Genomic DNA, 11,875 nt, shown 5'->3' with positions numbered 1-11,875 from the left:
ACCGCCACGGAAGCGCCGCTTTTGAGTCCATTTTACAGTCATTCTTTCTCCTCCTTTTAAGTACCAAATGCTGTCTTGGGCACTTGGCAGACTGGATACAAGGTGTTGCCTTCAGCAGCGTAATGAAAGCCATCATTTTCTGCCCTGCACAATGTATACTTGATTTTTGTTTTCTGTTTATAAAAATTATTAGGACCAGTAGTGTAGGGAGCAGCTTTTGGGGTGGAGTTTTGTTGAAATTTCAGCTCGGGAGCTTGGAAGGAAAGAGTCAGATCAAAGTGAAGTAATGTGAGGAAATGTAAATATTAGGGAAAGAGCCTGGAGAGGATGATGACATGCCAGTCCGTCTGACAGCAGATTTCCAACAAGAAATGTATTTTCATGACCGGCTCACATGTAAATAGTCAACTGAATGGATTATTTTGGCAAAAGGGAGTTCAGAAAATCTGCTTGATAATATTCATTCAACCTGCTCCACTTTCCTGTTGATGTCAGTACTTTCCAGCATAAGCAAGTGCTCATAACCCACACGGAGGGCGTGATCCCGGGCCGGAAGCCTTCCCACATCAGCCTCCTTTGGGTGATGGAGACACAGTTCCATTGAGATCTGCTAAAATATTTTTGAGTCATAGCAATAACAATCATGGCCTCAAAGAAATCAACTGATGCTTTGAAAGATGCCTGACTCCTGCTAAGCCCTTAGTAAATGGTCTTAGTAACAGATATTAACATACTTAAGAGTTTAATGCAGAATTACTGTTGCATGGTAAAGGAAGTGTTGATGTTATGGCTCTATGAATTATTTTTCCTTATTTTCATTTACATCTGTGCTGCCCTTGGAGTGGGGGCAGCACATGTTTGACAAATTAAAGTAATATTAAGGATACAGTAAGATGGTTTTGTAGAAAGCAAAGGTTGAAAACAGTTCTAAAGATCACTTTCATCTTCATCAGAACACAGCTGTGTGGGAAATAAATTGACTCGTTAACGACCTGAGGTGGACAAGACTTACCCAGAGGGGAATGACTGAAAAACAATACACGTTGCTTTTAATCATAAACAATGAAGATTTCTGTTCGTTACTATAAGAATCTCACACATTCACTCTATAAACACAAAGCTGATCAGGAAACCTGGGGGAAGCTGTCTAAAGTTTAAATGGGGACACACATTCTTCTCTTTACAATTAGAAGGCCCTGTTTATAAATCAGAGGGTTTTAAAATACAAAGATGTATTAGTTTTCTAGGGCGGCCATAATAAAGTACCACAAACTGGGTGTCTTAAACAACAGAAATTTATTGTTTCCTGGTTCTGGAGGCCAGAAGTCTGAGATCAAGGTGTCAGCAGGGTTGGTTCCTTCTGAGGGCTGTGAGGGAGAGTGTGTTCCAGGCCTCTCTTCTAGCTGCTGGTGGTTGCTGGCAGTCTTCGGTGCTCCTTGCCTTGTAGAAGCATCACCCCGATCTCTGCCTTCATCTTCACCTGGTGGTTTTCTTGTGTGCATGTGTCTGTGTCCAAATTTCTCCTTTTATAAGGACACTGGTCATAATGAATTAGGGCTCACTCTACTCCAGTGTGATCTCATTTAAACTAATTACCTCTACAATGACCCTATTTCCAAATAAGGTCACATTCTGAGGTGCGGTGGGTTAGAACTTCAGCATATGAATTTTGGGGGGAACATAATTCAGCCCATAACAAAAGAGTTGGCCTCTTGACTTAGAAGCTGATTAACTCGTTTATGGATTATATAGCCTCTTGATTTTTCCTTCCTACTTTTTTTGCTGCCCAGTTTCTTATAATAAAAGTTAGGTAAAGAAAGGGGCAAAAAGGGGCAGGCCCAGTGGCTTAGCAGTTAAGTGCTCGTGCTCCACTGCGGTGGCCCAGGGTTCGCAGTTTCGGATCCCAGGCGCAGACCAATACACTGCTTGTCAAGCCATGCTGTGCAGCATTCCGTATAAAGTAGAGGAAGATGGGCGTGGATGTTAGCTCAGGGCCAATCTTCCTCAGCAAAAAGAGGAGGATTGGCATCAAATGTTAGCTCAGGGCTAATCTTCCTCACACACAAAAAAAAAAAAAACAAAGGAGGGGGGAAATAAAGTTCAAGCCAATGTATCTCCCTTTGTTGCGCTAACTTTTGGTAACAGGGTGGGGGTCAAAGCGAGGCTTTTAGTTCATGGTGTGTGTAGGTGGCCTCCCATCACAATCATAGATAAGAGAGTGGTGGCTGAATTAAGTATAGCATGCCAGACCTAATTGTACATGACAATGAGGATGTAAGGATTGTAATCCAGTTGAAACTGGGAACTCAGTATTAATGTGTCTCTTCTAATGATGCTCACTGCCATGTGATTTGTCAGTTTGATACCCTCAAGTGTGTAGAGGTGGCAGGTTCTGCTCTAGGCTGACCTCAGGGAGCCCACACTCCACAGGTCAGAGCTGGAGCATCCCTGCCCAGGACCAGGGGCGGTGCTGACATGCTGTCTGTGCTTGAAACAGGCTGTGGTGCGTTGAACAGACTAGGGCAGAGCTCATGGGCTTCATACCAATGAACACACTTGTTTGCAGGTCAAAAGGTGATGCAGCTCTTATAAAAAACTTCTTTCTTCCCACACATCACCGCCTCATTTTCCTTCTAACCGGTTCTCAAGACCTCAGTCATGTTAGACATGCTACTTTGCCCCATCTTTCCATCTCATTAACTTATTTTAGGGGAAATAGTTTTAACAGCTTTCTCCTAGGGAAATTATTCTGAAATTTCGACCACTAGAGTTTTTCCAGAACATTCTAAAACTCAGCAGTCACTTTTTAAGGTATCAAGGAGAAGATGTTTAGAAAATGAAATTTCATTTTACTAATTGCCACGCTGCTGCATAGCTTTCAGAGGGCTGTGGTTAGGATTACGGGAGAAAGGCACCAGAGTGGATTACAACACAGTACTGACCTTTTAGCACCCGGCTGAAGCTCCAAAAACAAAACCAAACCCCATCTTACTAAACCATACCTGCGTCTTTTCTGGGAAATACCCCAGAATACAAGTTTGTTTGTTTTTTAAGATGGTTTTCCTTGCCTGGGAGAACAATCCCGAAACTTAAGTCAATAAGGTTCTCATACTCCATAAGCAATTTGCCTCCTCGGGTTGGGCTTGAGGCCTTTTTTCCCTTCCTTCTCTCGCACACATCAAATGCCTTAGATCACAGTGTGTCCTGGGCAGGTTATGCAATTCTAATCTTATAAATATGAAAATAAAAGGCATAATGAGAGCTAAAACAGGACTCTTTATTTTTAAACCAAAGGAAGCAAAAACAGCAACAGAGAAGAAAAGAGCCTAATTAGGACTGTCTCTGGGGCAAATGTACATTTGTCCTAGTTCCTTCTCCTTTTCCTACTATTTTCTTCATCCCCATCCTAATGCTCTCAGCCTCCTCTCTCTTGTCTCCCTTGGTGTGGCTCTCCTGTTCTAATTCTATCCCAGCTTCTTACACTAAAATAATGAAACTTAAAAAACAAATTTAATCATGTCTCTGTAGCAATGCATTTTTCCCTCTCAAGAATTAAGGATACTTTGGAGACAAGGAGATGCTTGACTCAGTGAATGAATTGCTGATGATGTTGGGTAAGGTGGCCCCAGAGAGGCAGAGGTGTCTTTGCCTAGACCCTCTTAAAAATAATGGCTAATATTTATTAAATAGTTATTATGTGTTTCTATGTTAACTTGTTTGTATTTTATAACAATCCATAAAGAAATGTAAAATGAATTTGTTTTACAAGTGAGGAATTTGAGGGTGGAAAGAACTTAGTTGCTTCACAAGTTACTCAGCTCTCCTGGCAGAGCTGGGATAGGAACCTGGGTCTTTCTGACCAAAATGTTAGCCATTACTCTATATCTAATAATTCTGGGGGAAGACCCAGGAGAACATGAGGCGAAGATCACTTAGTGATCTTGAAAGCGCAGTTATTCAAGATTCAGAAGTTGGAAGTGCCAGGGAAAGTGGCAATAATTCCAGTATTTTCCATTCTCCCTTAGCCTTGGCGAAGGGTGAGTGTGATCCCGACTGCAGATGAGGCCTGGAGAAAAGTTAAAACTGTAGTTAAAATATCAAATGTGTGCATAGAATGGAATATTATTCAGCCTTACAAAAGAAGGAAATCCTGCCGTATGTGACAATATAGATGAACCTTAAGGATATTATGCTAAAAGAAATAAGCCAGTCACAAACAAGCAAATAATGCATGATTCCACTTATATGAGGAATCTAAAATAGTCAAATTCATGGAAACAGAGAGGAGAATAGTGGTTGCCAGGGGCTAGAAGGAGGGGAGAATAGGAGTTGCTGTTCAACAGATATAAAGTTTCAGTTATGCAAGATGAATAAGTTCTAGAGATCTGCTGTACAAGTTGTGCCTAGGGTTAACAATACTATACACTTAAAAATCTCTTAAGAGGATAGCTCTCACGTTGTGTTTTTACCATGATAAAAACAACAACAACAAAAAACAACCTCAAATGTATAATGGAACCCATCAACTTTTTCCACCAATAGGACAGGGGTGGGGGCAGGCAGGAGTGGAGAAAGTCAATGATTAGATGGAGCCCGAATGGTGGATTAGAGAGCAAAGGATGAGGGGGGAGGACACAAGGGGATGGAAGGTGCTGGAGAGAGAGAGTGTACTGGAAGGATCCAGAGTTCCATGCAGAAGGATGAGGAAACAAGACAGGTAACTTGTCTCCTTGTGATTTTCTTGGCCTTTCCCTCTTGCTGGTTGCCTCCTGGTTGCAGCCTGGCTTCTGCACCTACACCTGACATGCCTGCTTCCAAGTAGAAGAAGGATAAAGAAAGGTGCCAGATGTGTCTGTCCCCTTCTATCAGGAAAACGCTTTCAAGGACATTCCTAGTAGTCCTATGCTTATGTTCCGTTGGTCAGAACTATGACTCATGGCCCCCCTAGGCTAAAGAGTCTGGGAAAACAAGTCAGTCAGCTGGGATTATAACTAAAAGGAAGAAGAGAACAGGTGAGCAAGCAACTGTTTGTCTGTTGCTGTTGTTGCTGTTCACACCTTAGTGTAAATAACTGATCAGTTTGCTTTTTACCTGAAATCCATCATACTACAAGAAAGGAATTTTGACAGGTACGTAGGTTGGAAATAGACCCAAGGTGAGGAAAAGGAAGGATAGTTTCAAAGTACAGTGTGCTTTCAGAAAACAGATTTCTAAGGAGTTCAAAGTGCAGATTGCTGTGTAGACAGAAAGCAGCCAGGCAGTTGGGGTGCCGAGGTAGAAGCAGGGTCATATGATGTGACAAGGGTGATGAAAGCAGGATGCTATGGTGGCAATGATGAACCCAATTTATTTTGTAATTTTTCCAAGATTGACAACTTTTCTGGTGTACTAGTTGCTAAAAATCTTCTCCAATGCCTCTTTTTGCCATGCAAACTTAATTTCACAAATGCCTGCTGTAAAAAAAAAAAAAAAAAAAAAAATTCCCCAGGACCCTTTCTAAGGTGATTAAGAAAGATGCCAGCAACCTACCACACAGGTAGGGTTGCAGGTGGAGGGACCTAAGGAACAGGCTCTCATGGCTTTGTGTCACCGTTGCCTCTGGGAGTCAGCCAGGTCATCACCTGAGCTGTATGGCCTCAGAGGGGTGGATCTGTGATGACACTTTAGAAGCTGCCTTCAAATTAACTGCAGACTATTCGGGCCAATCTTGAAGTTTTTTTAATCAAGAACAAGACCAATCATGAATTAGTTCAGTAGAAACAGCCAAAAGGAGGGGCAATCCTGTATCATTCCATTTAATTTCTTTCCTCTCATTTTTTCCAGTTAATTTTATTTCAGTTTCATCTTGAAAGTTCCTTTGGCTGCAAAGGCATGGATTTTCCCCGCTGTGTGGTCAAGGCACTGGGCTTGGGGAGGATCATTTACATTCTTGGTCTCTTGATGGATAGAGCTGCTGGCAGCTCTCAAAGGCAGATAATGACTTTTTGTGGACACCACAGTGGGTGACTTGCCAAAGGTCATTTATGGAGCTAGGGAGAAGCCACCATCCTCAGGACTCCCAGTTGACTTTACAACCTACTGGAAGCCCAGAGAAGGGTCTGCCCTTTAGCGTGACTTCTGTCATCTCCACCTCAAGCATTTGGCATCGAATTGCTGGGAGATGGTTTTCTAAACTTGCCTTATTTAAAGAGATTCTATTGTTTATCACGCTGCTGCTGCTACTTCAGATTCCCAGTATATGAGTAAGAGTGATTTATGAAAATGTTTTTATCTTCTAAAATTGTAATTCTCGAACATTGGTGTATGTTTCTCCTGGGTACTCAGTTATATCACTCCATAATGAGCTCTGAGTACATGAACTACCCATTCCGCCTTTTAAAGTCAAGCTCTCTCTTCAAGGCTAGGTTTTTGTATCCAAATAATGTTATATGACATCCTCACCCTTGTTTACTACAAGTAAAAAACCATTTTTTAGGGCCAGCCCCACGGCCTAGTGGTTAAGTTCGGCATGCTCCACTTTGGTGACTCAGGTTTGGTTCCCAGGCACGGACCTACACGGCTCATCAAGCCATGCTGTGGCGGTGACCTACATACAAAATAGAGGAAGACTGGCACGGATGTTAGCTCAAGGTGAATCTTCCTCAGAAAAAAACCAAATAAACAAAAAATCCCACATTTTTTAAAATCAAGTAAAATATTTTTTATTTGGAGAAAGTCACATAATAAAGATAGTTCTACTTATTTTCAAATTTTGATATTCTCATGAGATTAATATGTTCAAACAGTTTAATTAATCTTCTCAAGTGCCCGTGCTAGAGGTGCTATTAGGCTTTCTGTAAAGAAAAAATATATGATCGTCTGGGAAGTAGTTTTTAATCTAGGGAATGAATTGATATTTTCTATTCAAGTCCACAAATTTAATTTCAAAGTGATTTGAAAATTAATTGCACAATCGACTGTTTGGGCTTCATCTTTCCTTCCTCCGTGGTCTCACAGATCTTTGTAGGTACCTCCATTGTGTCATGCACCACATTGAATTTCAAGTACCTGTTTATTTGCTTGTCTCCTCCACCAGCCAGTAAGCTATTAAATGATTTTGGGTAAATAAATAGATGTCTAGGAATGGGAAGGAGAGTAAAATTAAACAAATAGCAATGAGTTAGAGCAATCCTTAAAAAGGTGATTACTGGAACAGAAATGCACGGTTGAACTAAGGCACAGACTGACTAAGTTAGCAGTGTAAAAACACACAGAAATATTTACATCTTACTCCTCAAAACTTAGTTAGAATCCTTTTGGCAGTGGAGAGTAACAAGAGTGGACAGGAAGATTTCATTTTCAGACCATCAGTATTTGCTTCTCCATTGGACTCAGAGAGCTTCCACCCCCACCATCCCTAGTGGGTCCTATGCAACAGCCTCCAAGTTTGATATCCCTAACCCCTCCATTCTGATAACCTTTCCAAATTATAGGCCTGAATATGTCATTCCCTCCCCTAAAAACCATCCAATGCCTCATCCTCATCTTAAAAGACAAGAAAGCCAAGTATCTCAGCATGACCTACCTACTAGGCTCCCCCACACTCACCCCCTGTCTACCACCAAATGGACCATATATGTTAATTGTTGTAAATTTCTTGCAGCCCTTGAACTTGCCATGTTGTTTCACACCTCTGTGTTTTTGCACATGCTATTCCCTCTGCTTGGACAGTCTCTCCTCCCTTTGTCCTCCTGTAACCCCATCTTTAGCCTCTTCCTGTAACCCCATCTTTAGCCTCAGGAGTTAAGTCCCTTCAGAACCGTCTCTTCCTTCCCTCTCTTCCTTTGTGACTGACAAAATCTGCTTCTATTATAACATCTTTTACTTCGCTGGTGTTATTTTGTTTATATGATTGTCTCCTGCACTGGCAGGAACTGGGTCTAGTTCATCTGTGTTTTGAGGATCCATACAGTATCTATTAACGTTGTGGGTGCCTAATTTGTATCTGTGGGAATAACTGAGTGAAGGAATGAATGTAGACTTCATTGAAGAGGTAGGATTGCAGAGGATTTTCTGGAGATGAGAGGTGTAGAATGGCTTTGAATTCCCAAGTGTATGTGGATTTAAGTTCCAAATACTGTACATTCTTTGTTGGAAAGCCCCCGTTCTAGTCCTAGAGCAGTGGTTCTCAAAGTGGGATCCCCAGACCAGCAGCATCAGAGTTACCTTAGAACTTGTCAGAAATGCAAATTCTCAGCCCCACTCCAGACTTACTGAGACAGAAACTCTGGGGCTGGAACCCAACAATCTGTGTTTTAACAAGTTCTCCAGGTGATTCTGAGGCACACTTAAATTTGAGAACCACTGCCTTAGAGAATAAGGAAGTCAGGATTTTACAATATGCTGCTCTCCTAGCTTGAATTCGGTGCAGATTAATGTCTTTACACAGGCTCACAGGGTGAGGAAAACAACTAGTGACTATCTTCAATTTACATAATATCTAAGATCCCTGTTCAGATCTACTCTCCTTTCTTAGATGGGATTTCCCACACCCCTCTGTTTCTAACGGCAGAACAGAGAGTTCTAGAGGATAAGATCTAGAACTTTTTTTGTGTGTGTGTGAGGAAGATCAGCCCTGAGCTAACATCCATGCTAATCCTCCTCTTTTTGCTGAGGAGGACCGGCTCTGAGCTAACATCTATTGCCAGTCCTCCTCCTTTTTTTTTCCCCAAAGCCCCAGTAGATAGTTGTATGTCATAGCTGCACATCCTTCTAGTTGCTGTATGTGGGACGCGGCCTCAGCATGGCTGGAGAAGCGGTGCGTCTGTGCGCGCCCGGGATTAGAACCCGGGCCGCCAGTAGCGGAGCGCACACACTTAACCGCTAAGCCAGGGGGCGGGCCCAAGATCTAGAACTTTTGATTAACATGAAAAGATATATCTAGAATGAAAAAGGCCTGTTTATGTTGAAACAAGTCCATTAGCCTTGGGATCTGTTGTGCCTTATTAGGGAGAGGGAAGGAGACAGAGGCAGGTAGTAGACAGATCACGGATTTGAAGTTAAGGATGCTTAGATTAAAATCTTACTTCCAACACTTAGAAGCTGGCAAACTCCTTGACTTTTGTGGGTCTCAGTTCCATCAAATGTGAAATAACAGTCCCTATCCTATAGACGTGTTGTGAGGATCAAATGGGGACACGAGGTATGCAGATGCTCAACAAATGCTGGCCCTCTTCCTTCTCCCACCATCGGGTAAAGGCCTGTCCTGGACCAGATTCACAAGGGAGTTTAAGGGTAGGGCTGAATTATCTTTGTTGCACTCTGAGGCCAGGGTACCCTGTGGATTTCTAGCAGGGTTTGGCGACAGAGGGATCCTGGTAGGGTTGCCAGATAAAATCCAGGACGCTCAGTTAAATTTGAATCTCAGATAAAAGGCAAATAGTTTTTAGTTAGTATTAGTGTGTCCCCTGCAATAGTTGGGACATACTTATGTTAAAAAATTATTTGTCTTTTATCTGAAATTCAAATTTAACTGGCCATCCTGTATTTTTATTTGCTAAAGCAGGCTACCCGGTATTATTTAGGGGAGAAGCACGTTCCGTGGCATGGCCTTTCTCCCCACTCCCTAACCTTCAGGAAAGGCCATTTCTGAGCAGAATATGCTGGGCACACCTGATGAGGAAACCCAGCACACGGGAAGACACCGACCGGGTGGAGCCCAAAGGGGAGGCCCATCTAATTGTCTCGGGAATTGGGAGGCAGGGAAGGAAGAGAGACGAGGGCTGATGGTGATGGTTGATGCACCTCAGATTCTTGCCTCCACTAGCAGAAGGACTAGAGGCCACCTCTTGCCCTTCCTCCCCACCCTAGGCTCCTCTGGAGGTGAAGTTGTGGTCATTGCCCCATTTCCGTGCACTTGCTGCACAACTTTAAGTCAGAGAATGTATTAAAATATTACTGTCCTTTTTAGGATGATATGGTGTTTATTTTTATTTTCCAATCTGGTATTAATATGGTAACAAGGCTTTACTAAATCTAGCAAATGAGTTGGATCTTAAAGCATTTGCTTATTTCCACCCCTTTGAAAATGCTTAGCAGTTGGATTATTTAAACTAGAAAGAGAGGAGGGAGTTAGAAGGGAGGGCTGCCTGCCCCAGGCACAGCCAGGGGAGAGTGCTACATGTGGTTATCAAGAGATCAAAGAACCAAGGAGAGACTCCTTTGATCTGACGCTTGTCAGAGTTGCTACTGGATCTTTGAGGCTCTGCCGTGGGCCACCCCCTTCTTCGTGGTATGTCCTCTTTTCACGGACACCTGGAAGGGCTAGACCAAGGCATGCCCTAGAAAAAGCCTGCGTGGCTATGGGAAATCTGAGTGCGCCCTAGGACACGAGAGACATAATCTCTCCTGGAGGAAAACCGCTTTTCTAAATACAGTTGCTTTCATTCCTTGTTTTTGAGGGGGAAAAAAAAGAAAATGTGAAATCTCCCCAGTTATACCTGCAGATGCCTGTCCCAGTGTGTGAACTGGGACATTAATCATCCAGTGGTTTCAGTGCTTTTCCTTTGATACAAACAGGAAAGGTACCAATTGGCTGGGACTAATTTTGGTTGCCTGGATTTTCCAAATGTTTGGGGGAGGTCGGGACCCAGGAGAGGTCTGACAAATCGGAGCAAAGGCTGCTGCCTACCCAAGCCAAATCCTACCTCTTTTGATTTCTGTGACTTTTATTTTCTAAACAACATGGAACTGCACAACTGCATTTAGAGCCCTGCTCTGTCTTCTCTGTACCCCAAAACGCTGGTTTATCAGGGCCTTTTAAGATTTCATTTATGGCAAACCTCTAAGCAGCCTCCGTCTAATTCCGAGAAGTTTTTACGCAACTTGCACTAGTCTGACAGGTACAAGAATAATGGGTACGTTTCTGCAGATGAGTCAAACACTTCATCCCTATCAGTCTGTGCAAGATACATAATGTCTGTGGCTTTGACGTTCGTTTCCTTACTGGACAAGATTTGATATGTGTGTTTCCTAATCCCGAGCTATTGAAATATTGGTTCTCATCCTGACCTGGCCTTCTGGGAACAGAGCCAGCATATCTGCATCTCTGTGCTCCACATTTAGACTGTCTTCCTGCCGGCCCAGCCTGTGAACACCAAGCTGAGATTAGATTCGTTTAGGCGGTGGAGAATGTAAATCCCAGTGAAATAGCTGTCTGCCCTCATTTCTATTTGACAGAATGGGGCAGCCATTCCTAACATTTTTGGCCAATGTTATCATGTGTTTACCCTACTATCCTTTTTGCTTCTTTTTTTCTATTTGATTTAAATGTATATAGGCAGTCCAGTGAAAATAAGAAAAGAAATCCTAGCTAAAGATTCATTTGAACTTCTGAATAGGATTATCTGAAAAATGTAAAATATGTTACAAGGAATTCCAGAAAGATGAATAATTTACACCATGTCAGAAGACATTTCTGACATGGAAAATATCAGAGGCCTTTCCATTACTGGTGTGATCTTTGAATATAGATGAAGATGGTTTGGAACCATGCTGTCACAACCTGGTGCTGGGCACAATGTTTCATAGGTTAGAATTCCATCCTATTTGAAGATGGGGAGGTGGGGAATGTGTGTGCAAGTAACCATTTGTTATCATCAGTTCAACCTCTTCGCACCATTAACAATATTTAGGAAACAGAGCACAGGTGAACCCCAAGGAGACTGATAGGCCTTCCCATAACATGTTTAATGTCTTCTAAACATTTCTTGGCTCTCTTTCTTCATCCCTCTCTCTTCCACCATTTCCCCAGTTTGGACCCACACAATTATTCACCTGGACCACAGTGAAGACTTCCTCCTGGGCCTACCCTCTCTCAGTCTTGTGGCTTCCAATA

Source organism: Diceros bicornis, chromosome 14 (genome assembly GCF_020826845.1).
Source record: "Diceros bicornis minor isolate mBicDic1 chromosome 14, mDicBic1.mat.cur, whole genome shotgun sequence".
In the NCBI taxonomy this organism is placed as follows: domain Eukaryota; kingdom Metazoa; phylum Chordata; class Mammalia; order Perissodactyla; family Rhinocerotidae; genus Diceros; species Diceros bicornis.
This window is presented reverse-complemented; position numbering follows the sequence as displayed.